At 34.7% G+C, this 25,306-nt stretch overlaps 2 long non-coding RNA genes across 2 annotated transcripts in view; one reads left to right on the top strand and one right to left on the bottom strand.

The window, feature by feature from the left end:
* LOC125180533 (uncharacterized) overlaps nt 1-20,620 on the bottom strand; it is a 43,337-nt gene extending 22,717 nt beyond the window's left edge. The window contains exon 1 of the long non-coding RNA XR_007159146.2: nt 18,215-20,620. This is a non-coding gene — a long non-coding RNA (uncharacterized lncRNA). The remainder of the gene's footprint in view (nt 1-18,214) is intronic.
* LOC125180532 (uncharacterized) overlaps nt 1-25,306 on the top strand; it is a 75,651-nt gene that overhangs the window by 12,898 nt on the left and 37,447 nt on the right. Inside the window, exon 2 of the long non-coding RNA XR_007159141.2 lies at nt 7,913-8,034. This is a non-coding gene — a long non-coding RNA (uncharacterized lncRNA). The remainder of the gene's footprint in view (nt 1-7,912; nt 8,035-25,306) is intronic.

Genomic DNA, 25,306 nt, shown 5'->3' with positions numbered 1-25,306 from the left:
AACGGGACACAAAGAAGAAGAACTGAGTTCTTCAGTGGTCTGTGAAATTTTTGATACCTCAGTCTGAAGTACTGTTAAATTCACTTTTAACGTGTGAGGTTACTTTGCTGTAACAGTTGCCATTATTCAAAGAGACTGCTACATTAACTCCTCAACTGTATTTTTTTTTTTCCATTGGAAATGATAAATACTCATCCTAAACTTAGACTAAACTGATCATCTAAAAGCATTTTGCATCAGTGAAAGAGCCTATTGGAAGTATTTCACCACTCAATATACTGGATATTATGATACTTTCCTCCTGCCTTCTTATTAAGAGGATTTTATGTATTTCTGTGACTGAATACTAGACTTAAAATCTACCTAGCTATTATATATTTGACATCATCTGATACATTTTGTTTTCTGAGTGACCATCTACTTTTACTCTCTGGCAGTCCTGTTATTTTAATGTAACATCAAGACCACATAACTTAGTGCAATTCAGCATTCAGCAGCCATTTGCTTATTAGGAGATTTATACAACTGTAACATACAAATCAATTTAAAATACTTAGAAAATAAAAAACGTTGAACTCATTGTGATGTCAAGAATTCTGACTGGCCTAGTGATTAATAAGTTTCTAGGCTAAGGATACTGCAGTTCACTCATCAATGAACCATTAGATTTGCTTGGATTTTATAGGTAGCTCAGCCATTTGAGATCAATTTTTGAAGGGTTCTGTCAGTTTTTTCAAAGCATGTGACTTCCTTCATGGCCAAGATATTTTCATTATCTGCTGTTTTTGGTAAATAGATAAATTAGTAAGTAAATCTCAGTTTATGATTACTCACTTCAGATCTTTTCTTAGAAAACACCTGAGCTTTGGATACTGCAGAAAAAGATATGTTTTACAGTTGAGGTTCCTAAACAAATAAAAATGATTCAATTCTTAGGAGGAAGTCTGCAGGGGGCAACTGCATAAAATATGACCCAATCACCAAAATGGCACTTTTTCATTTGTTTTCTTTTACAGAATTATCTTAATGTTTGCCTTTCTTTGCCATTTAAGAGCTTGGAGGTAATATGATTTCCTGGCATATTCTCTGCTGGAAACAGGGCATTTGGCATTTACCCCAGATTTTTGAGGTTCAAAGTTTTAAAGTTTTTGATTCTATTTAAATTAAACTGCTTTCACTAAGCAGCATTTTTGCTTAAGTGATTCATCCCTTCCCCCTCCCCCCCCCCCCCTTTTTTTTTTTTACTGTTACACACTTAAATAGCAGTATTATTAAGTAGCAGTATTAGCTGTATCCCAAGCTGGTCAGGGATGAATGAGTCCATATATGAATGTACAGTGAAGATAAACCTCTGTAAAAAAAAGAGACATAATTGGTGAATGAGACAAGCAAGAACATAAAAGCACAGGAAGACAATAATTCAGAAAGAAAAGTTGAAGGAGTAGTAAAATAACTCAGTAAACCTAAAGCTCAGGAGTCAGTGAAAGGGTTAACAATCAACTAACATGTTATATTCATATTTCAGGCTTAAACATATATGCTGTGTATCAGTCAGCTATTGCAGTGCAGTGCATATATGTATATATGAATGTGTGTTTGTGCTTCTTGAATGTTCCAGTTATCCTGGTTATGTGAATACCAAACAATTCAATAGCATCATCATTTAGCTTTCAGATATAATGAAGTGGTAATAGACCTTCCTAGCTATGAGAACATTTGAGTTTCTATGTCTAATTACAATTTTTTGAACTGTAGTCATGAAAAACTAATCATTGTCACAATAGTCTTCTGGAAATTATACTGTAGAAGCGCAAAATGCAGGCAATTTAATGTTTGCTATGGTTCATCAAATTCTGACTTCTCATGCATAACTTGGTCACATTTATTTGTGCTCCACAGGGGTGTAACTCCAAAAGGGAAAGCCAGGCCCAGAATGTGCTTCACAAAAAAACATTGTTGCCTTGGCAACTAATACAGTACTAAATGTTCCAACAGGTAGAATATCACACAACACTGAAACACACCATTCTTGTTGCAGAAAATATGTGCAAACCAAACTCTTATACTAAAAGTGAATGCAGTGCATGATTCTTTAGTTTGCATCCCAAAATATTTGATCAACATGAAAAATATAATTTCCTATTTCTCTAATCCCATTTAGTAGACTTTTTGTCCAGTATATTTCTTATCTAGTGCATCAGTCTTTTCCCTCCCTTCAGCTATTTCTTTGTGTTCCTTAATTTTCTGTATCCAAAGTTTTTGTTCCCTCTATTTCTCATTCTTTTTATTTACATGCATATAAGTTTCTCTCTTTTTATCTGAGCTAAGGGAATTCTTAGGAAAAAAATTTTCTCTATGAATTTCAATTCCTTTGCATTGGCCCACCAATTATCTTGAATCTAGTTTCAAGAGGAATTTTCAGTGCCAGTCTATGAGCTAATTTCACAGGAACCTGTTGGGAATAGTTTGTTGTGGCCAGAATCATATAATGTTTGATGACTACTTCAAGCTCAGAACTTGGTCTCTGTCAGACACCTTGGCTCAAATTGATTATTGAGCAACATATGACACAAGTAATATAGATTAAAAAGATTCTGTGAATGTAGAAATGGAACAGTTATACTGGAGGTGAAACCGGAAATATGAAAAGTAGCTGGAGATGACGTACTTTAAGAGATACATACACTATATTTACAGCCAGCAAAAAGCACTCAGGTAGTTATGTTTCTGATCTTATTTGTCTTTCAGGTCTTCAGGAATAAGAATTTTCAGTTTCCTTAGCTATAACGAATTGAAAAAATTTTAAAGATTTGTTGTTGTTGTTAATTGATTATTGTAATCAGCTTTTTTATATATATATATTATTTGTAGAATGTATATATATATATATATTTTTGGCTGTAGAGTTCTTTTTCTTCAGCCCATTTTTTTTTAATTTCTTATATTTCATAGTATAGTTTTATAAGTGTGTAATTTTTTTTAAACTCAGCATTTTGATTCATCAAACATTGCTAGTTAAGGAAGGAAGTACTTTAAAGTACTAATATATTTTATGTTTTGTTCACTGAGAATTTTATAAGCACACATAAACACACAAAATAAAGTAAAAAATCATCTAGTTTCTTAAATTGATTCAACGTAACCTTTATCTTTAGCTTAGAATTAACAGTTTTTCCAACTACTTAATGCAAAATAGCTTTCTGATTCAAAGCCCAAGCCAAGGGCAAGATCCTCTTTACTTTTTATAATCTTTGGCTCTAGCCCAAACTTATATTGTCTTAAGTATGGATAAGATTGCATAGTCTTAAGTAAAGATAATGGAAACATTTTGAATAAAAATCAATGAGAATCATATTGTAGATTTTTTAGAGCTCAATAAAATTTAGTTAACATATTGTTTACTTAGTCACACTAGAAGATAGGGAATTAAAGTGCCACGAAAAAGGTAATTGTTCTTTTTTTCTATTTCAGGTATTTCTGATATATTGATATTTTAGTAATCTCACCAATGTATGAACCAATGAATGGAGTTTCAAATCAAAATGAACCATAGCTCCTTAACAAGCAAATCTGAAAAACAGTCTTTTGCAACTTTCCACACAACAGAAAACAATGGATAGCAATTTTGGAATGAAAAAAAAAAAAAAGTTTCTCTTCTTACTGTTTAATGTGTGACATTGCTCTTTCATAAGTTATATATCATTTAACTTTCTCAAACCTAAGCAGGTGTGATTCTGTGAATTAGGGATAAGATGTTAAATTATGCAAAGTTTAAAGTCTTTTAAGGGCCACAGTGAAATCTCAGATAGTTAAAACACCACATTAGAAACTGTATTTGCCATGTGTTTTCTTTCAGATATGAATTGATTTTTAAAATAAATTTAAAAGGCAGTTACCAGTGACACAAGTGGCTGTTGCTTTCATGGAGGGCTCAGAATGAATGCCAATTCAGACTGAAAATTTTAAATAAAGCGTAAGAACTTGTAGTTTTACAACCTTCCTTTTGCTATTATATAGCTTCAGTATGTTTTAAACAGAACTACGCTGCTTTAAGAAATGTGTCTGCTGGTCATGAAAGCTACAAAGACAACTGAATCATATTCACTGTTACTACCTGACAACTTGACATGGTGAAAGAAGCAATTTCTATTATGATTAAATAGAGGTTTTAGACAATCTTAAAAGAAAAAAATCAGAAAGGCCAGAAGCCAGCAGTGTAATAAGCAGTGTATAAGTGTAATAAGGACTTAAATTCACATTTACAAACTCTATTCACTGACACCATTATCCTTTCTAAACTAAAACTGGATGAGACAACTAAAATTATTATTATTTTATTTTATTTTATTTTATTTTATTTTATTTTATTTTATTTTATTTTATTATTTTATTTTTTCTGATAACCGCTGACTAAAGGGAAACTTTTAAACTTTTAAACTAAGGACTTAAAAAAGTTATTAATTTACCTTAACTATTATTGAACTAGACTTCTTATTATCTGGTCCTGATTGTTTTGCTGAATTGTAAACAAAAACCTTTAGGTTTTACCCAAGTAGCAGAAAAAAAAATAATAAAGGAACTGTTAGACACTAGAGAGATACTGGTAGTAACTTGTGTAAAGAAACCTGCACAGGGAAAATGCTTCTAGATTGTCATATATCATTTCAGTTTCACATTTCCAGAACTATTACTGTTTCTTAAAAAAATAAATTTTTCATTAATCTATGAGTAAGTATTTAATGAAGTAGAAGTCTAGTTTTCATGATTTGCACAATGATTTCACATAATCCCATTATATTATACTTAGGGCACCTTTGCTGACTTGACAGAACTATTGGTTCCTTCTCAATAATAACCTTTATCAAATACAAAGTAACACAAATATTAAAACCTTGATTTGGCAGACCAGTGCACAACAGGAGTTTTAACACTTACTCTGCACAATTACACAATAAGAACCTGAAGAGAATGCTGAATACATAGCAATTATATGATGTAGACCACAAACAAGCGTATTATTTATCTTGTTTTGATTTGGAAAAATGGTAAGCTGGACTGAAGTAAATGAGACAGACTTCATCACGGATAGATTTTATCATGTCTTATAGAATGGAATATGAAGAAAAGAGATAGGAATTCAGAAACATACAGCTGCTATAAATACTGGTAGCTCTTCCTAAGTTTGACCTTTTATTTTTATTTTATTTTATTTTATTTTATTTTATTTTATTTTATTTTATTTTATTTTATTTTATTTTATTTTATTTTATTTATTTTATCTTATTTTATTTTAGCAAGACTTGGAAATGCCAGGAGTGATCAATGTCAGGTAAGCCAGGCAAGATCTCTTTATCAAACTCCTCTAGCAGGACTGACTGCTTCAGCCACAAGTGCTTCTGTGTGCTCCTCTTTTTCCACCAGATTAGGTATTTCTGTAAATAATCTATAAATCAATCTCAGAAAGGAGACCTTCCCCCCATCTCCCCTCATCCCCCTGCCCTGCCCCCCCCCCCCCCCCCAAATGAGACTGAACCTGAAATCTCATTTAATTTCTTCAGTGAGGTAGAATTTTGTCAAGAATACCAAGGTTAAGAGCACCCCAGCCTAGGTAGATCATGATTTACCTAGTACAGGAGCTAGGATAGTTTAAAACCAAATTAGTATTTTTTATACAGTACAGATCTCCATGGCAACATCAACAAAATACTGCTTTTTTCCTGATGTTTAGAATGCTGTTCCCATAAATCTCTTCACATTCTTGGGAGGACTCTGAAATAGTAGATAGTTTCTACCTTATTTCTCTTTTGTATAAAATTGCTGTCTGAATCCTGAGCTGTTTACAGATTGTAGGCCTGAGAATAAAAATAAAGCAACAGGAGAAAATCTGTATATAACTGAATATGTGCATCCATGGGCCGTAATACTTTGAAAGACATCATATTAACACTGAAAGCAAGAATTAGAAAGCTGCCTTCTCAAACAACACAAAACACATTAAATTCAGTAGCACCATTTTGAACAAACAATAGGGAGTCCTGGATGAGATTCCATAGGCATGCATACATGTCCACTAAACATGGTGCTGTACTGTGCAAAATGTATGTAAACCAGATGAGAATTATATAATAGGTCTGGAAGCTGATGCAGCATAGTGTCATGAAAGTAGACACAGGAGGAATATCACTGAAGTGAAGTACTTGGGCTAGTTAGTATTATTGCTTGAGTAGGTTAATTAATTTGTATCTGGAAATAGGTTGACAGAGGTCTGTGGCTCTGACTTCATTTGCTGCCTGCTGCTTCCTACCTTATGCTCCACTGAACAATGGGAGAATACACTGCACTTTTTTTGGTGTAGTACAGGCTATGCATAAGGCAGCTATGTTGTAATAATTCTTTTTGGAAAAGTATCCCTTCCTGGTATCCTCTATTTAGTTACGTATTTTATGTGAAGAAAGCATCCTGGCTTTCTCAAGAAATTTCTCTTTTTACTTCTAGGTAAAAAGAACACCTTTGGTGTTCTTTGAAGATCTTTATTACTAAGGCTATTTTTTCCTCTCCTTAAGAATTTATTAGAAGTCTTCCAGAGATTAAATTTTCTTGATGCTGTTTTGGCATTTGCTTGAACATCTGCTTACAAGTCTTGCATAGTAAAGTCTGTAGGTGAGGCATGATTAGACTGAACTATCTAAAACATTCATGCAATTGAAACTACTGCTCTCTCCTCTCCTCTCCTCTCCTCTCCTCTCCTCTCCTCTCCTCTCCTCTCCTCTCCTCTCCTCTCCTCTCCTCTCCTCTCCTCTCCTCTCCTCTCCTCTCCTCTCCTCTCCTCTCCTCTCCTCTCCTCTCCTCTCCTCTCCTCTCCTCTCCTCTCCTCTCCTCTCCTCTCCTCTCCTCTCCTCTCTCTCTCCTCTCCTCTCCTCTCCCCTCCCCTCCCCTCCCCTCCCCTCCCCTCCCCTCCCCTCCCCTCCCCTCTCCCCTCCCCTCCCCTCCCCTCCCCTCCCCTCCCCTCCCCTCCCCTCCCCTCCCCTCCCCTCCCCTCCCCTCCCCTCCCCTCCCCTCCCCTCCCCTCCCCTCCCCTCCCCTCCCCTCCCCTCCCCTCCCCTCCCCTCCCCTCCCCTCCCCTCCTTTCCTCCCCCCTGCTCCTTACCTAAATAGATACACAGATTCTACTAAACCATACAGGATTCATGATACTAAACTAAGGAAATCAGTCTAGAAAATACCATTTTAAAAAATAATCATTTAACTAAACTGGAATAAAAAGAAGATACCTGGATATACAGCTTGATCCAGGTATGAAGTGATGCAGTTGAAATAAAAAGAGAGCTGCTACATTTGGACAAGTGAATGGATGTGTCCACAGCGTGCATTGTAAGATAGACCCTTAAGCAAGTACCACCTGACCTGAATACATGGGTCACATCAAAGTGCGGCAGTGCACATCTACCAAATGGAGTCTGAAAGCATCTCAGCTGGGTGTTTTATCTTCATAGAATAATAAGATAGGTTTGATGAGATATAGAATAATTTAGCTCAGAGTGGGGAACCCCCACTCAGGGCAAGACCTGCTTCAAAGCTAGATATAACTTTGAAGTTGCATCAAGTTATTCAGAGTTTTGGGTGAATTTTACTTAGAGTGGTGTCAACCTAGGAACTTAATCCTCACAGAGTAGCTGTACCCTCAGTCTTATTGTCTCTGACCTATCAGGCTATCTTGTTCTCTGCCTCTTTCAATTTATATGCTGTCTTTCCTCCCAGACTTTTCTTTTGTTGAGTGAGAGTGAAGGCAGACCAGCTCCTGTTCCTGTGATCTGAGAAACAATATGGGATATTTTGTTTGAGATATGTTCATTTTTGTATTTTTCTCTCCTGTACAAACAACTTACTAGAAAACTATTTTCTTTATTTTCAGTATCTTCATTCACAAAGTCTCCACTGGGAAATTCTGGAAACAAGAGGATTTAGATCTCTCTGCTGGCATGAAAAGGCCTCTAAGTTATGATGCTCACAGAATAATGTACTTTTTGGAGTCAAGTGAGTATATTCTTTGACGTATGATACCAAGGGGAGTCACACGAGTTAAAAAAGCTGCCATAACTTTCTGAATTGTCAACCTACATCATGGATAGCCAAAAGAAAAACAAACAAACAAAAAAACCCACCTCATCCCACATTGGATAGCTGGGCAGGAGGCACATTGTGAAGGCTGACTCCACAATATACTAGCAGCTCATACCTGAGCAATGAGAGGGAATAAACTATATGAGGAAGAAGGGGATGGCAAAACTTCTCCCTTCTCAGGAAGTACCACCAAACTGTAATGAATCCTTTATCTGCTTCTGACACACCAAAACGATATACTCCCCTAATTCAGGACACTTCAGGAAGATATTCCAACTATTTTTGCAGTTATAGATTTCTTTATTTAAAAATAACTATGACAATTATAGTGAAAAAAAAAACACAAAAAAAATGACTGTAGAAAAGTCCTCTGTATAAAAGAACTGTCATAAAAGGCCACTTGTTTGTCTCACTGCATGTTCTTGGGCTAGGATTCTTAATGCTGTAGTCTGCAGAAAATGCTGTTTTACTATTGCTAGTACGAGACCATAGACTGAGCCTTTGTCAGGCTTGATCTGTATGATCTTTTGTTGACAAAAGTTTATACAATGAATTCTGGCTTCACTAGTTTTTTTTTTTTTTTTTAACAATTTATGGAATAGTTAGTTGGCTATGTCTAATTTGTTTTGCTTTTTTTAAAAAAATGAGAGAAAACAAGAAAGAGAGAAAGAGAAATAAATAAATAAATAAATTCCTGTAATAAATAAATCTGGACTAGAAATACTTCTTTGATTAGACTAGTAAGATATCAAGTACTATAAAAAAAAAGTTTAACTTTTCACATAAAGTATATTTCCTTTTTACCCATTTTGAGTGTAACATATTCACTGATGATATTATCCTGGATAGCATACTAAGCTGAAAAAAATGAGACAAATCGCTGGGTAGAGTAGAATAACATCACCTATGTTTCTTACTTTCAGAATTCAGAAATCCATATAAATCTTTAAAAATCTGGCTTTTATGAACCGGGATAGATAAAATAACACTTCTATCACTTTCACCAGTTTTAAATAGATATCTCTCCTTTAAGTGTTAATGCAAGATACCTCTTGGATTCCATTTGAATTGCTGGCAGAGAAGGTGGTGTCATGTTTTTCCTCCCTCTGTGTCAGTCTGGTCCTAGCTAAAAAGAACAGAAGGGCCTTTGGAAAGGATTCTTAAATAAACATACCAAAACATGTATGTCTGCCAAGAATTAGGAGTAGCTAGAGGGAATAAATGGGACAAAGGAGGAGCTCACTAACTCATTAATAGTTGCATTTAGACTCATGTGCTGATTACACAGCAGTGAAATACGTTTAGAGGCAAACATGGATATGCTATTGTGTCTGTGATGATAAAAGTTGTATTGGTTATACTCATAAATGACAACTGCAACAAGCAGATGAGGAAAGGTCAACCACTTAAATTTTTATGGGATTCTTCATACCTTCTGTGGCACACTGAAGAAGTGTAGATTTCTTTCTTTCTTCTTCAGTCAATTTTTTGGTTTGTTTGTTTTGTTTATTTTATTTTTTTTTATGTTTCCCCTATGGGTTTCAGCACAGTAAAAACAGTATTAGGATTTATATTTTTTTTTCCCCTTGGTTAATAGAGCCTGGAATCTTGAAAGTGGTAAGAAAAGGTTGATTAATGGCTACTATGGGCTGTTCAGGATGTCTATGGTTTTTTTTTTTCCAAGTAATTTATTTTTACTTTCATATCAATAATGGGGGAGGTAGGGGCAAATACCTGACATATGTATCTCTTCCTAGCTGAGCTCAATGACATATTTCTTCCAAGCAAGAACTCCAATTTACAATCTTCAGAGCTGTCCCTAAAGTTATTGACATCTTGTCCTTGTAGTTGTTGAAGGAATTCAAAGTCACCTACATGGAGTTCAAAGTGGGTCAGAATGTGATGATACAACATGCACATTGCATTTTCTCTTGTTGTTGTTGTGCTGGCTTGGACTATTCTATTTTGTGTGGAGGTGGGAAAGTGAAGGTGGTTCTTTGGAGATCAGAAATTTTGTCGTTTTACTTTGTTGCCCACACATGAAAAGTAATACAATGGAGTAGAAAAGCAGAAGGAACAAAGAAGCAGATAAACAACAAAGGAGTGGGAAAAAGAGGAAAAAAAACATGTAATGGGGAGTGGGGGAGAGAAATCAGGAGGAGAAAATTATGTGCTGTGGGATATTTTCATAGCTAAAATAGCCTTTCAGATAGTTGTGAGTGAAGTGGTATTTAAAGTAATGAGAAATTGTGTGGAACAAATGATGAAAGAATGAGTGCAAAGTTCTTTATATCTGGTATTTTACCCAGGGTTGCTGGGGAAAAAGGAAATAAGAAAGGTAGGAAAAATGACCTTGTGAGTCAAAGAGTAACTGTGCATACTGGAATGCACTCTACTGCAAAATAAAACCAAATAACCTGCTCTCTCGTTTGCTGCCACACTCAGGTGCTGATTTTCCTTTCAGCGTGAATGTTTCTCTGAGACCTGCAGCTGTGCTTCCATGCTTGCTCAGAACTCAAGCACAGCCTAATAGTTGTGGAGGTCCTGGATATGCTCTGTTGGGGTTCAGGGAAAGGGCAGAATAGGACCTCTTTCCTAAAGGGCACGTTCCACAGATGCAAAGAACAGTGAGCACAAAGTGCCAAGATGAGATCTCAAACATTATGTAGCCCATTTTTAAAACAGTGATGAGGATATGCCATCACAGAATAAAAAGTGAAAGAGCTGAATTTAGAGAATCAGTCTGAAGATTCAAGTCCGTATCTTCCCTATTCTGAGAGTGTCTTAGGCTACATTTACATTATCAAGTAGTGTAGTAGAATTAAACAGATAGTGCTGATGATACAAATTTATGAAATCCATGCTTAGGAGTGGTGCTTTGTGATGTGCTACTAAGGACTGAAGGTCAGCTAGCAGCTGGAGCGTGTTAGGTGAGTTCCAAGGGCCTATTTTTAGTTTTATCTAAAAGGAATAAACTTTTATCTATAAGGAATTCAGTTTGTGCCCTGTGAAATAGTTCCACAGTGTGAACCAAAGTGCTGTAAGAAAAGAAGCTCAGCTTTGTTTCAAATGTGCAAGAGCTGAACTAAAATTCTGATGCAGCTTCAACGATAGTCTCCACGCTGCATGTTTCTATCTCTCTCTTGTTGACTCTGCATAGTTGTACGTAGTGTGTAGTCACTGTCTAATATGCAGCAGTCATTGGCAATTATCTGTATTTCATTCTTAGTACCAATTCTAGAATTTAGATCACAATGAATAAAGACACATACTTGCAGTCCTGTTTTAAGTACCTGCATTTCTAGTGAAGAATCAGAGGGAGAGCTGACTTTACAGATTTGCTTAGCATTTGTGCAAGTGAGTTATGAGAATTCCTCATTCAGTGTATGAAATCCTTTAATTCTTTACAGTACCTTATCTTCCATGACAAGCATTTTAAAGGAACCTAGAAAAAAACAGCATTTAATTTTTATTTATTTTGAGGTCCAATAGAGAAAATATATCACTTAACTTGTAGACCCTTAAGCCCTTTTCCTGAATCACACCCTCAACTGAAAAGAGGTCATGCATCTCATACATACTGGTAAATTAATGAAAAATAAGAAATCTCCCTTAATTTTCACAGCAGGTATTTGAAATATGCAACTATATAACTTCCACTTGTGTTTTCATATTTTATTATATGAAACAGCATAGACTTGTTCTGTTAAGCTTGGTCACTTACACTGAAATAAACAGAAAAATTCTCACTGGTTTCAGTGGGCCTAAATTCAGAATCGATGTTACTGAATGCTATTATTTCTACATTGAAAAAAATAAAATGCCCAGAGATTAAGACTTCATTCTGGTAAAGGCTTTGTAGCTAAGAGCCTAGAGTCTAAATAGGCAGGAAAAAAAAAAAAAAGAATAGGAGGTACAGAGAAGTAAGGAAGCTTTGTAAAATAATGTAGCAAGTTAATGACAAAGCAAGAAATAAAAAAACATAGATTCTGAGACTTAAATCCTTTATTCTATTCAATAGAGAAATGACGTCAATGAATAGCTTGTTGCAACGAATGGAGGTGGCTGAACAAAGCTGTGCAGATTAAGACACGACTTCCTATATCTGAAGGATGTTCTCTTGAATAGGCTGATTTAATGAAGCACTAGTACCAATGAATTCATGAAATTTGTTACTGGTTTAAGTTGCTCTGGATTAAGACTATACCCTATAAGGAACATAGAGACAATCTAAATGCCATGACAGTTCCAGCTGGCATTCTGTAGTATGTCAGTCACATTATTTATAAAGAAGTGCAAGGAGGAAAAAAAATGTTTAAAGGAAAAAAGTGAATCTCATACAAATTATGAGTTTATAGACTGCTTAGACTGCTGACAACCCCTCACCCTAAAAACAACAACAAAACTACAGAACACTGGAGCTCGCTACTGAATCACTGTATTTGAAAACTGTGCTTCAGTTGAGATACTTGGAATAGCTATTTAATCACATTAATCATCTTCTGACTTTCAAAGTGATGCAGCTGCCAACCTGTAAAATAACTCTGACCCCAGACATTCAGATACCCATATGCAAATATTCCTAACCCTGGAGACAGGCAATAAATATGCAATGTCTTCTTTAATTACAACAGAAAGGTCAAACTCACATCTGTTTACTTTCACACTTCGACAGACCTGATAATCAGAATAAGGTCTAGCAATTTCTCCTCTGAAGTGTTCTCCTCAATAATACTAACAGTCCAGGGAAGCACTACCTTTTTCTGGTTTTACCTATATTTAGCCAGCATAAGCTTCCTTTACGCATTTATCACCTTATTTTCTTAACATTGGACTTAAACTTCTGATTCTGTATCTGTGCTTAGCTCTTGCAGGCATTAAGATGGTGACACAATGATTGGTATGGTAATTTATAGCAGTTGAAGAACAGGTTTGAAAGATCTGAGAACACAACTGGCAGACAAATTTCTCAGGATCTAAAAACAGTCCAAAGAATGGTTTTCACAATTATAATTCTCTGACTGTTCTGGATATATATAACTTGGAAACTATCTAAGAAGGAGGGACAGACAGATAAATGAGTAGGAAAAGTTGTCCTGTGCTGGGAATAAAATAATGCTCCATACCTTCCCCAGATCGTACCATATTTTGTTCACAACATCTATTATTTTAACATTATAACATTTTATAAACATTTGGAAAAACAGCTCTCAGTGTCTTAGCTTCCTTCTAAGATGATATTAACAATATACAGTCTGAAAAGATTTTGAATATGATTTGGTTATTTGTCTTTTCTATGTTTTTCCTGGATAAAGGTACCCGTAAAGACCACTAGAGTGATCCCTTCTTTCACGAATTCTAATGAAACTGTTGGTATATTAGGAACATATCTGACTAGAAGACTAAGGCACCTGCAGATTTATGACAGCTCCCCAAATAAGAAAAATCAAAAATTAGCATCAAAGACTTTTTTTGTGTGTGTTTTGTTTTCATACAAACACTACTGTGTTTGCACAGTGGAATATAAAAACTATAATGTATGTTAGAATGTTAACTAAAGGCTGCTTCAAGCAATTAAATTACTTTACCTGGAGTTGCACCATCACTGAAAACTCTAGTTCAGTCACGAATACTACCTGCCTTGTCTATGACTCATTTCAGGATGAGGATTTAGAAACAGGACAGCAGAAATAGGCAACCCCCAACTGCCTATAGCTCTATGTCACAGCTCTATGGAAGATGGCTGAAGTGTTGGCATGTAATACACGATTATCTGAAAATATTTTCAGAGAACACTTTTTTAGTAATTGTGACTATTTAATATATAATATAGATCTTCAAATACATTGTACCTATAGATGCAATTCAAGTATTTGCCTGTATAGCTGACTTAACCACCAAGCTAGAAGAAAACCTTTTCTCTAGAAGCTTTAGGAAATAAAAACATCAGTCACTGCAGCCATCTTCTAAAACACAAAAAAAGAATTTCTTTTAAGAACATACACCGTCTTCTACATGCACTACTCACTTGATAATAACAAAGCCATAAGGTAATATTACAGAATAGTATTACAGAATAGTATTACAGAATAGCACTATTGAGAAATATGTTTTATTTTCAGGTGAGGAAGGCAAATGTTGATAGGAACTAAATGATATATCACAGAGTTAATAGACTTTACATAGAAAAAAGATATGTAAATCAACACAGTAATCATGCAAATCTCTCTCTCTTTTTTTTTTTTTTTCCTATACAATCTCACAATGACTTTAGAGAAAGAACAGAATAAATATGTTGAATGAAATTTGACTCTACCTGCCCTGCTTTTCATGTTCACTTGGGAGCTAAATTGTCAAATGATTCCAAATACTTAAATTTTCTTGAGACTCAAGTGACACAATGCGTTTTACTTTCACAGCCTACCCTGATATTAAATATTCCAGAAAGATTGAACGGCATTAATACATTTCAGATATATAGAAGTGTAACCATTTCTGATTACGTTTACATATTAATATTCTTTGTCCATTCAGTGTATCATTGCTATTTTATATTACATTTTGTCAAAATCACAGAATCACAGAATTGTAGCGGTTGGAAGGGACCTCGAATTCCAGAATTTGAGAATTCTGGTTTGTTTGTGAAGTTACAGAGGAAATGCAAAGTATGGGACACTTTTGAGGAGGAAAGAAAGATTTGTGGTGCTGCTAATGGTTATCTTTTTATGACAACTACTTAAAATATACTCAACATCTGCCAATTAATTTTAGTTGGCTTGAATTTATCAAAGAGGTTCTAATGGTTGCTTAAGGATCACCTTAAAGAAAACAAAACCGAACAAAACTGGCAGCGAAACTTCATGTTCAAGATATTTTAATGTTCTTCATGCCATCACTTTAAGTGCAATAAATACACTACAGGAGAATCCAGAACGATAACATACATTTGACAGCACCACAGACAGTACAACAAAATTTCTGTCAGTTGTCTTGCAGAGCAACCTGAAAGAGCATAGAGCCAAACCTGATGTACCCTGAATGTTAGATAGACACATACTGATTTTCCACTTCAAGTATTTAAATATTCATTAGCTTAGGCTGAAAAGTTCTTACAAACCTTAAATTAGTACCCTGATGGCAAATAAAAAATAAATTACACTTAGTCTGTCATTCATCTCATGCTTATTTTCTTTGGAATTGCTTTAACAAGACTGGGGGAGAGAGATTTCCAAACACAACAGAAATTACCTGTCAGAGCACTCTTTGGAGAGGCTGGAGTAGAGAGAACACCATTCAAATATGCAAAATTAAATTTTCTACATTTAAAATGGCCAAATGTTTTCACTAGTTGACGATATCAGAGATATCATGAGGACCTATACAGACACTTGGAATTCTATATGCAACTAGGAAATAATAACAACAAAGTCTCACTAAAGTTCCACAATAGCTGCAACTGCAAAATAAATATTTTTTTATAGAATTGCACATGTAAGAAGAATTCTATGTAATTCTAAGCAGTCTGAACAGCAGAATAAACAACGGTGATAAGGACTGGATGGAAACATCTCTCCAAGCAAATGGTCTGTTTCATTGATATGGCTACTAACTAGCTACGTTTTTGCTAAATTTAAAAAAATGATTTAGCAAAGGATCTGGAAGTGAGCACTAAGTTTGACATAACTTTTTTTCCCTGATCCCTGCATCTCATAAAGTTTTTGGGAATGCACTGTAACTGCATGATTTAGGGCTATCTGTTGTAACTCACTAGAGTGTATTAACAGTTACACAGCTGTCTTTCAGCAGCAGAGAATGCAGAAGCTGTGCTAAAATTAGACCTTTCAGTGTAATAGACAAATTGCTTAAATTTCAGTTTTTAAGGTAGATGAAATAACAATATATATTGAATAAATGTGGTTAATCTATTTCCGATGCATTTTTCAGATCAAAATGATAATTAAGAAACAAAAATCAATGCAAGCTTGTTCTCTGTTGTGAACTCTGTTGGCTACAATACGAAAAATCTGAACATAATTTTTACATAGAATACTTTCTTTCAATTTGATCATTAAAAGCAACCTCTTCAGGCGATCTTTTAACCTTCCTTACTGAAATACTTGTATGTTCTCTCCTTTAGCCTTAATTTTGTTTTGCCTGATCTCACACAGTATATAAATACCATGCAACAGGGCTTATGTACACTTTACATTTTGTGGCTATTTTGTTCTTGTTATGCCTTTTTTTTTTTTTTTTCCCTAAACATCATGACATGTTTCTTAGCTTGTGATAAGAAAGGAGATGAAAAGACAAAGTCTACACAACATAATAAATGCCGGAAAGAATCATACTTATCACTTATAAAGTTTCCTAGGACTTTATAGGCATGACAGTACTGATAGTTTAAACAGAGTCTGGGCAGGATTTATACTATAGTGTATGTCAATCCATACTATATAACTGTTAATCTATTCTGAGGATTGTTTTGTCTTTGCCAACTTAGACTTTCATTAAATAATGCTCAGGTGTAGCTCAGGGGATGTAACACAGAAGGGTCTATTTTTAAACAGTAAAATAAATATAGTGAGTCAGTCCTTTCTCTGCTTATATTTCTGCATTTAGGAGAGGCACTGAGTTTAATCGTAGAGTTCTGTTGCAGGACTTGCTCTCAGAGACAGAAATAAAGACAGAACAATAATTGGTCTGTTTTGTTTACTAAAACATAGATGAGGGGATCAGATCTTGCAGGTACACTTTCTAGCAGATCAGTTCCATGGGCTAGTAGTAAGAAACGGTGAAAAAATGTATCTTTTGACATCATTCAAATTCTTTCTTTCTTTAGATTTTTTTTTTTTTTAGGAGAATACAGTTTTAGGTGAATACAAGATGTAGAGACAGTGCCGTGTGTTTTGTGTAGTAATTATATTCCTGCACAGTATGAGCCTAGCACCATCTCACTTCCTGTGTATTAGGCACCATGTACATAGACAGAAAGGAGTAATCCAAATCTTTTGAAGTCACGGTATTCCGAAGTCTTCAGTAAGTTTTGAGTCAGAACTCAGATGATAAATACAACAAAGTTAATGCATAAAAAATCATGAAAGGTGAGAAAACAATAATTTTTATTTTGTTCATGAGCCCATTAAGATCAAACTTTAGAACAGAATAGAGAATTCTTAATTTCAAGACCAGTAAAATATGTTCACTTTTGGCAGTCACCATTGTATCGTAAATTTGAAGAATATTTCATCAGATATGTAATCATTGTTTCTTACTTTTCCCTTCCTGTCACTCTTACTGCACTTCTGTGGAGTGTACAATATGTTTATCCTGACAAGATGCAAAGATCTAATTTATTATTTAAAAAAAATCTGTTATTTACTAAATGGAATGGTTAAGCATAAAACCTGTTTGGAATTTGTTACCTGAAATAAGAGATAATGATAATGTAGCAGATTAAGAAAGTAAAAACATTACAGTAAAGTCATATACAAAACCATTCATATGAATGCCAATCAGATTTGTTGGCTTTAATTTCCCTATTGTAAGAATAGCTGTGAAAAAAAATAAAAAAATCTCACAAGTGTTCACTAACACCACACACTCAAAGTAGCTTATAAGAGAGTTCAATCGTAACTGCATTATGATTTTTCAGTTTGCTTTTTGTTAATATACAAAATATTCACACAACCAGGCAGAGAACAGATGAAGACCATGTGAGTTACTTGGCTCAGACAGTCATTAATGAGCCACTACAGACTACAATGACTTGCATCAGTTTGCATACAGCATCTGGCACACAGCATCCAAGCTGTAGCCAAGCCCGACAGTGAGGGCACCAGACTAAAAATGTGCAATTTCTGTGGGCTAAGGCAACACACCTCTCATGCAGAGCTAGGAGTTTAAGTCTCAAAATTTGTCAGTTTAGCCAGAGAGTTAGACTAGTACTCTAGTTACCATTAGCCTAGCTAGACTAATACTAGCAATGATACTTATATGCCAAGTATTCATTACTATAATTCCTGCTAATGACACAAATAAAATTGATAAACACAAACTGCCCAGTACCTCACACTTCCTCTGATATTGTACTCACCCTTCCAACACCCCTCTGGGCCTGAGGGTTGTGGTGCCAGACTTTCTATAATGGCATAGTGGGGCTGGCTGGGGGATATTGCCCCAGAGGTGGCAGGATAGGACCTGTCAGCCAGGCCCATCCCACCCCATGGTCAGGAAGCAGGTCAGGCCAGGGGGCAGCTGGGACAGCCCCAGGCCTGGGCATTGGGCACCTCCCTGGGGTTGGGCCAAGGCTGGGCCAACAAGTTGATCTTGCTTGCTCTTTACTCATTCAATTAGTAATATAGTGATTAAATATGCTATATCTAAGTTTTACTGTGTGTGTTTAATTTTACCTATGTTGACTTTATTCTTCATTCTCTTTGTAAACTTGTGATGAATGACCAGCTACCGACTGTTGGTAATTGTTACTGACAGCCCAGGGGCCTCTCTCTTATTCCTGGACTTGCACTTCCAAGGCCTCTGCTCTTTTCATGGGCTTCTAGTTGTTAATGATTTTTAACTTGCTAACAAATCTGTTTTTCTTCAGCAGCCCTTGACCTGTGTTTTTCTTTGAAATACAACATTTTATTAGCACAATGTAGTGACAAGTACATCCTTTTCTGGATGCATGACTTGTTCACTTTACAGAAGTAGTAATCTATTAGAAAGCACAGATTTAATGATGACTATTTGTTATTATTATCTATTAGTAATACCAAAACCACAGCTATGTTAATCAGTGTTACAGTGGGAGAATCATCATTATCTGTTTTTAAAATCTAAATTAAATTTTCATTTCTGAATAGGGAAAAAAGAGCAAAGTTCACTATGAACATTACTCACAATAATATATTTGACTAGATCTATGTGTGATTTTAAAAAGCCGAAGTAATATTCTATAGAACACTTGAGAAATTACCTGCTATTGATGAAGTAGTCTTGTTTTTATTATATCCCTGGCAGGATTTCTCATATGCAAACCCATAATACTTCCCAACCTGTGACAAGAGCAAGTATCGTAGGAAAAATCATAGCCATATTCATCAAGGGTCTTCTGCAAAATGCATTGATGTCACTAGAAAGACTGTTCTTGTGCCACTGGGCATTGAGCAGTCACAGACCCCAAAGTGTATATACTGTAAAGGTTGAAAGGAAAAAAAGAAAAAACAAAAACAAACACTGCATTGAACAGATAATGAAAATGCCAAGAAATAGATAGGACACCCAGCTGGCATGTAGATAACCAGGGTTCAAAATGGCATTGTACCTTACTCTGTTAGGCTCAATAAACTTTTCCTTCAGATTGAAACTCCAGCAGAAGAAAGTGAGACAGAAAAAATGACCCTAGACTACAGTGGTTAGTGCACATAAGTGACTAGAAGATGTGAAAATTTGTCAGGCTGAATATATTTCCTTGCAGCAATACGATGAAAACTACCCTTGTAGTTGCAGAATGAATAGGATCTTATAGCATGTAAGAAAGAATATTATGTGAAGTAACATTATTCTTTAAAAAGTCTCTCTGGTAAAAATTATGAACAAAAGTGAATGCTAAATTGTGCTGGAATCCCTGTGCAATTCCAGGCATATCACATAAAAATCAAATAATTCATCATGAATAATGCTAGTGCTGAAAAAGGAACAACAAAATAATTTTAAATAATAATTAGCCTGATGCTCTAGTAAGCTGCTTTAATGTTTTGTTAAATTGAGTAGTAAGTTTATACTCCATTTGGCAAGTGCACATTGCAAACTAAGAATATTGCTGTGTTTCAGAATCCTGATATTAATGTAGCCTGACTTAGCCTGCACATAGCGTAGCACACTTAATAGTAGATTGTGCCTCTCCTGTTATCACCTTACATTTTTTTGCAACTTTTACATAATGGGAAAAGTAAGCCACTTTGCCTACTGCTATCATCTGTGTAGTTAACGAGGAAGTATTACATTAAACTGATATAGGCTGAAAATTGAAAGAGAGCGTTTCAATGACAGCAGGGCATCTAACTCCAAAGCTCCTAGTTTGAATCACTTCATTCTCTCATTGACAGATGGATTAATACAATGTGTCTGCTTGCACTGAGTAAAGCTTATTTTGTTGTAGAAGGCATTCACTTTCTGTTGAGCACAGCAAAATAGGCAAAAATGTCTTTTAGACTAGCCTGTTCTTTCTTCCTCCTCCCCTCTCCCTGGAAATTCTTCACTTTTTTTTTTTTTTTTTCCCCTTGTGTTACTATTCTCTGTTTCTAAGCATTTATTTTTATGATCCAGACCTACCGCAAATGGATAGTCTTTTACTCTTTATAAAATGCCTATTTTGGGGGCTGCAATTTTCTGAGGGACACCATGGTTGTTGTAAAATTTACGCATAATAGCTTTGAGGTTTGGAAGCAGTAAGAGAGCTAGAGAGTTTCAGGTCAGAGCTCAGAGTAAATTCATTAATTCCTTTTTTTTTTTTTTTTTTTTTTAACAGAAAGCACATAAAAAATTAATGAATCGGGCCTGCTGAGCTTAGTTTACTATATATTGCAGTAAACAACTTTTTTTTTGGTCAAGGATTACTTGCAGCTTTACATTTTTAATCTTCAGACAAAGATGTGAAGAGAGGGAGCAAGAGGAATAACATTAGGGGAGTAATTTGTCCCACATATATAGTGCTCCACATGTTGTGCTATGTGTTGCAATTACTGCTATCCTAGAAAGAGATCATCCTAATATTCTAACACTTCAGTCAGTACAAATGTAGGTATTAACACATACACACATATATACATATAGCTAAGGGGATGCAGAGGCTGTTCACACACAAATCTACATAAGTGCAATAGTTTGGCATTAATTATTACTGGAAGCAGATACACAGAAAGCATCCCACATTAACATTTTGGAAGTGGGTTGGGATGATGTCTTCAGTCTATTACACATCTTTTTATCTCCCCCAAGGCAATTGGATGCACATATTTTAGTACCAGCTGCTGTGGCAAGCATAGCAGCATCTTATGAGCGGTTAGCTAATACACCTGTATTGGGTCTGCTGTTGCTTTCAAAAATACAGTGCAAAGATACCCAAATGATTTCATAAGCAATCTAACCACACTCATGAGGTGCTGCAGCCAAACCTTATTAACTTGATTGTGGCATTTTGCCATGTTGATTAACTATCTTATGTTAGTGCCATTTTACTGATTTCTATGCCTCAGTCCCCTGAAGAATGTAGAGATATCCTAAGGACTGATGGAAAAATATGATAATTATAACAAAACATCAAATGATTATTTTAACAATTAAGTAGAGTTTCTCAAACACTAAGCTATTGCATTCTAGACCTATAGTTCTGTTTGATTTCTTTAACAATTATGAATACTTCTACATTGGATGTAACTGGTACCATATTACGTGCTTAACATTACTATGCAATGGTAAATCCAGTAAAATTAAAAGTTGATTTATGTTCATTTGACTTACAATGAAAGGAAAAGCCTTGGCAGCACAGGTAAAATATCCTCAACTTCAAAATTTTTGTAATATTTCTTAGTTCATCTATTATAAAAGCAGTCTGAAGTATTCAGAACAAACAAGTTCCAAGCACACATTAAAAAAGGAGTAAAATATACTTTAATGATGATATGTAAAATAATATCATAAATTAAAACATGCTTAAAGTTAGGGAGAGAATTAATACATATTCAGAATATATAACATCAGGATATAACACGTTATAAGGCAGAATAGATTTTAGATTAGATTTTCCAGCTAGATTTTTTTCTGTGATTGTTTTTACATGCACATTACACCCAAATATACATACATAACTATAGATGTGAAAATCCAGGAAATACGATTCACAAAAACAAACTTTGCTAATTACATTTAAATTTCAGGAAAAAGGCAAAAAGTTAACACTTTCTATTTCCACTTTGAAAAAAATTAAAACCAGCTAAGTTAGATAATATTTAAAAAGGTACATCAGGTAAATCATGATCCTTATGATTAGCTTTTTTCAACTGTGGTATTTAATTACTGGTACCATGCTACTGTCATCTTTTAGAGCTAGTAGTAAACAACGTTGCACAATAGAGATTATTACAGATGGCAAGAAGTCCTCCAGACATAGCTGATCTCATGGGACAGAGCCCGTGGTCATTCTAGCTATTTCTAGAGTGAGCATGAGCCCAAGTACATAGTTTGTCCACTCCCATGTAAAGCCATGTCTGTGAGCAAAAAATCATTTCAGCCTAACACAAATATTCCTATTTGAATATGCTTCATGGCTACTTTCCTGTATAGCCATCAAAAAGACAATTTTACCCTTTTTATACTCTCCAATTATATCTAGATAGAGAAGTTATGACATGTTGCAAGATTGAAGTGAGTGGCCCTTGTTGATGATAAAGAGAAGCAAAGGGATATCTGTCTCTGGTGTCATGTTGATCGTGTTGTTGTAATACCAAATGTGCTCCTGCCTTTGTCATGCATTTCTGGTGTATGCATGGAAAAACCGACCTCTCACAGGCTGCCTAGGATCAACATTGCCAAGAGAGGTGTAGTAAAGCAGCAGAGTTCATTCAAAACCTTTTATCTGTCTTTAGGATAAAAAGCACAGTACTTGCAAGTAACAAAACGGTAAAGAAATGTTATAGTTCATCCAGAACTCAAACTAGTTACCTAGTACTCCAGACAACCCACATATTTAAAAGAAAAAGAAAAAAATATATAAAAATAAAAACAAAAAAACAACTCTGTCAGGTATGATTTTAAGCATTTTAAAAACTTTGTTTTTTTTCCTCTCTAAGATCTGACTGGCACTGTTGAACCCTACAAGAATCAGTGCAAAATTAAAATCATAACTGTTACATTTTGGATTTTTTACAATCATCTGCAGTAGTGTTTCTTCTCCTAATATTGCTGTAGTTTTAGGACTAACATTTAGGGAACCTTCAAATGTTTCTATAGCTACACATCATTCTATGGGAAAAAGTTGCAGAGCTTATTTCTTGCGTAGATATTAATTCCAAACAGGGGTCATTGCTTATCCTTTCTTTAATCCTACATCAAAGTAAATTCAGGGCTGGGAGTGAATTCTTTCCAGAGTGTTTATCGTGTTAGTTATTATGTGAGTACAATACTTGTCTAATTAGATGAATATGACATATTGTAATAAATACCTAGTAATATTTCTCTGTGGTATATACCTATATATACACACATACATAAATAATTCATTGGAACTATGAGAGAATGATGGGAATGACTAAAATTTCAAAGATCAAAACATATGCAAATACTCAGTATCTTATACAATCATATTTAATAGAATTATAAAAATGTATGTAGCGTTAAAAAGTTTGAAAATTTACTTACAATATATTTCTACATTTAATTTTAGCCACTTAGACTATTATTTCACAATTATCACAACTGAGGCTATTATACTCACAAAATAGCAAAAATGTGACCAAATTATTTCATATTTTTTATTTTATTTTATTACAATTAACATATAGAAAAAATGAAAGCTTTTATTAACATCTACTAGTAAATCTTTGAGAAAATGGGAGACCTCCTTTATATGAATTAAAAATAGTATGGACTTGCAGTATTCTGATGAATGATATTTTCCGATGTAGTAAATACAGGTAGGCATGTGAGTATATGAACTCCATGAAATTGAGAAGCTAGCCATTGAAAGTTAATTCCACTTCTGTTTAGGCTGGTGTATTGCTTTAAACACCTCTACAAACTGCATAATGAAGGGTTTATTCTCAGTAATGAAAGTCATGATCCCAAAAATGAATTTGGTAAAGCAGTTTAAAGCAATGATATAGGGATCATCAATTTATTTATTTATTTTGTGGAATATATACAGAGCTTGTTTAAGACTCTCTGTATCTGGCTGAGATGCAGTATACATGGCCCAGTACTATAACACCTGCTGTGACTTTGCATTATGTTTCAAAATAATAGGTTCTAGAGGACTGGATGCCTCATACTATAGTAATTGATTGGAAGCATCAGTACAGCAGCTGCTTTTGTGCACTTGTGAATATCTTTATTTTAGGATTTCTCTTATTTTTTTTTTTTTCCTGTAACAGCTTAATGCTTTTTTATAGCAGCTCCCATTATTCTTTAGTGGTATTATTTCACAGGCTTTTAGTAACAGTAGGGGAGGAGCTATAAAAGTGCAAAGAAGATTTTTCTAATTTCTTTTTTTACTGAGAGTGTCCTATTCAAGTTATTAAATCTAACATCTGCTTTGCTGTATAGATGTAGATAACTGCCATTAGTTAAACTCCAGTGGATGGGCAGATGGACAGAAGATGCTTAACAGCAGAAAACCACTTCTGTGATTTTCATTATGAACAACATTAAATATAATGCGTAATTAAAATGTAAATATATGTGTATTTAGTACGAATGTATATCTTCAGTCCTAGCATTTAGCAAGCACTCAGGAGCCAAGAAAGAAGGGTCAGCACTTTCGTGTATTGTCTATTCACTGCTTGATCTGTTTCCTTCATGTTAACCTACAAACTTTGAATTTGTATTTAATGTCCTCAGGGGTTTAATATAAGTTCAAGCATAGATACACTCATATTTGCATCACATTATTGAATTCAAAACTTTCTTATATTAGCAAAGACTTTTTCTGAAATGTTTTATGAACTCATTCCAACATTATCTCATCATATTTTGATCATTAAATCATACATCTTTATGATGTGCCCTGAGCAGGAGAAAATATTTTTTATCTTCATTTCACAGCTTTGACTACTTAAGTGTTTTAAACATTTTAGGCATCTTTAATTCTCAAAGAGATTTTTGAAAGCCTTCCTGAGATTGAAATTTACCAGATTGTATGATGTCAATTTTAAAACTGCCCATTTTGTTTATCCCTCATGCCTCATGTAATAGGTTTATACAATGAGAGAATTAACCATTGCAGAAAAATAAAAATACATAACCACGTCATGATGAGCAGGGATTAAAACCTAAGTCATTGAGTTAGAGATACACTGTAATCCCTTTCTCTACAGAATTAAAGCCCTTATAATAGCAACAATTTCAGATGAGTTGTTTCACACAAATAAAAGAATAAATTGACCTTTGAGTAGGGAGGAAATGGGAGGCA

Source organism: Anser cygnoides, chromosome 4 (genome assembly GCF_040182565.1).
Source record: "Anser cygnoides isolate HZ-2024a breed goose chromosome 4, Taihu_goose_T2T_genome, whole genome shotgun sequence".
NCBI lineage: Eukaryota > Metazoa > Chordata > Aves > Anseriformes > Anatidae > Anser > Anser cygnoides.
The sequence above is the reverse complement of the archived record's forward strand: the minus strand, read 5'-3'. Positions and strand labels throughout refer to the sequence as shown.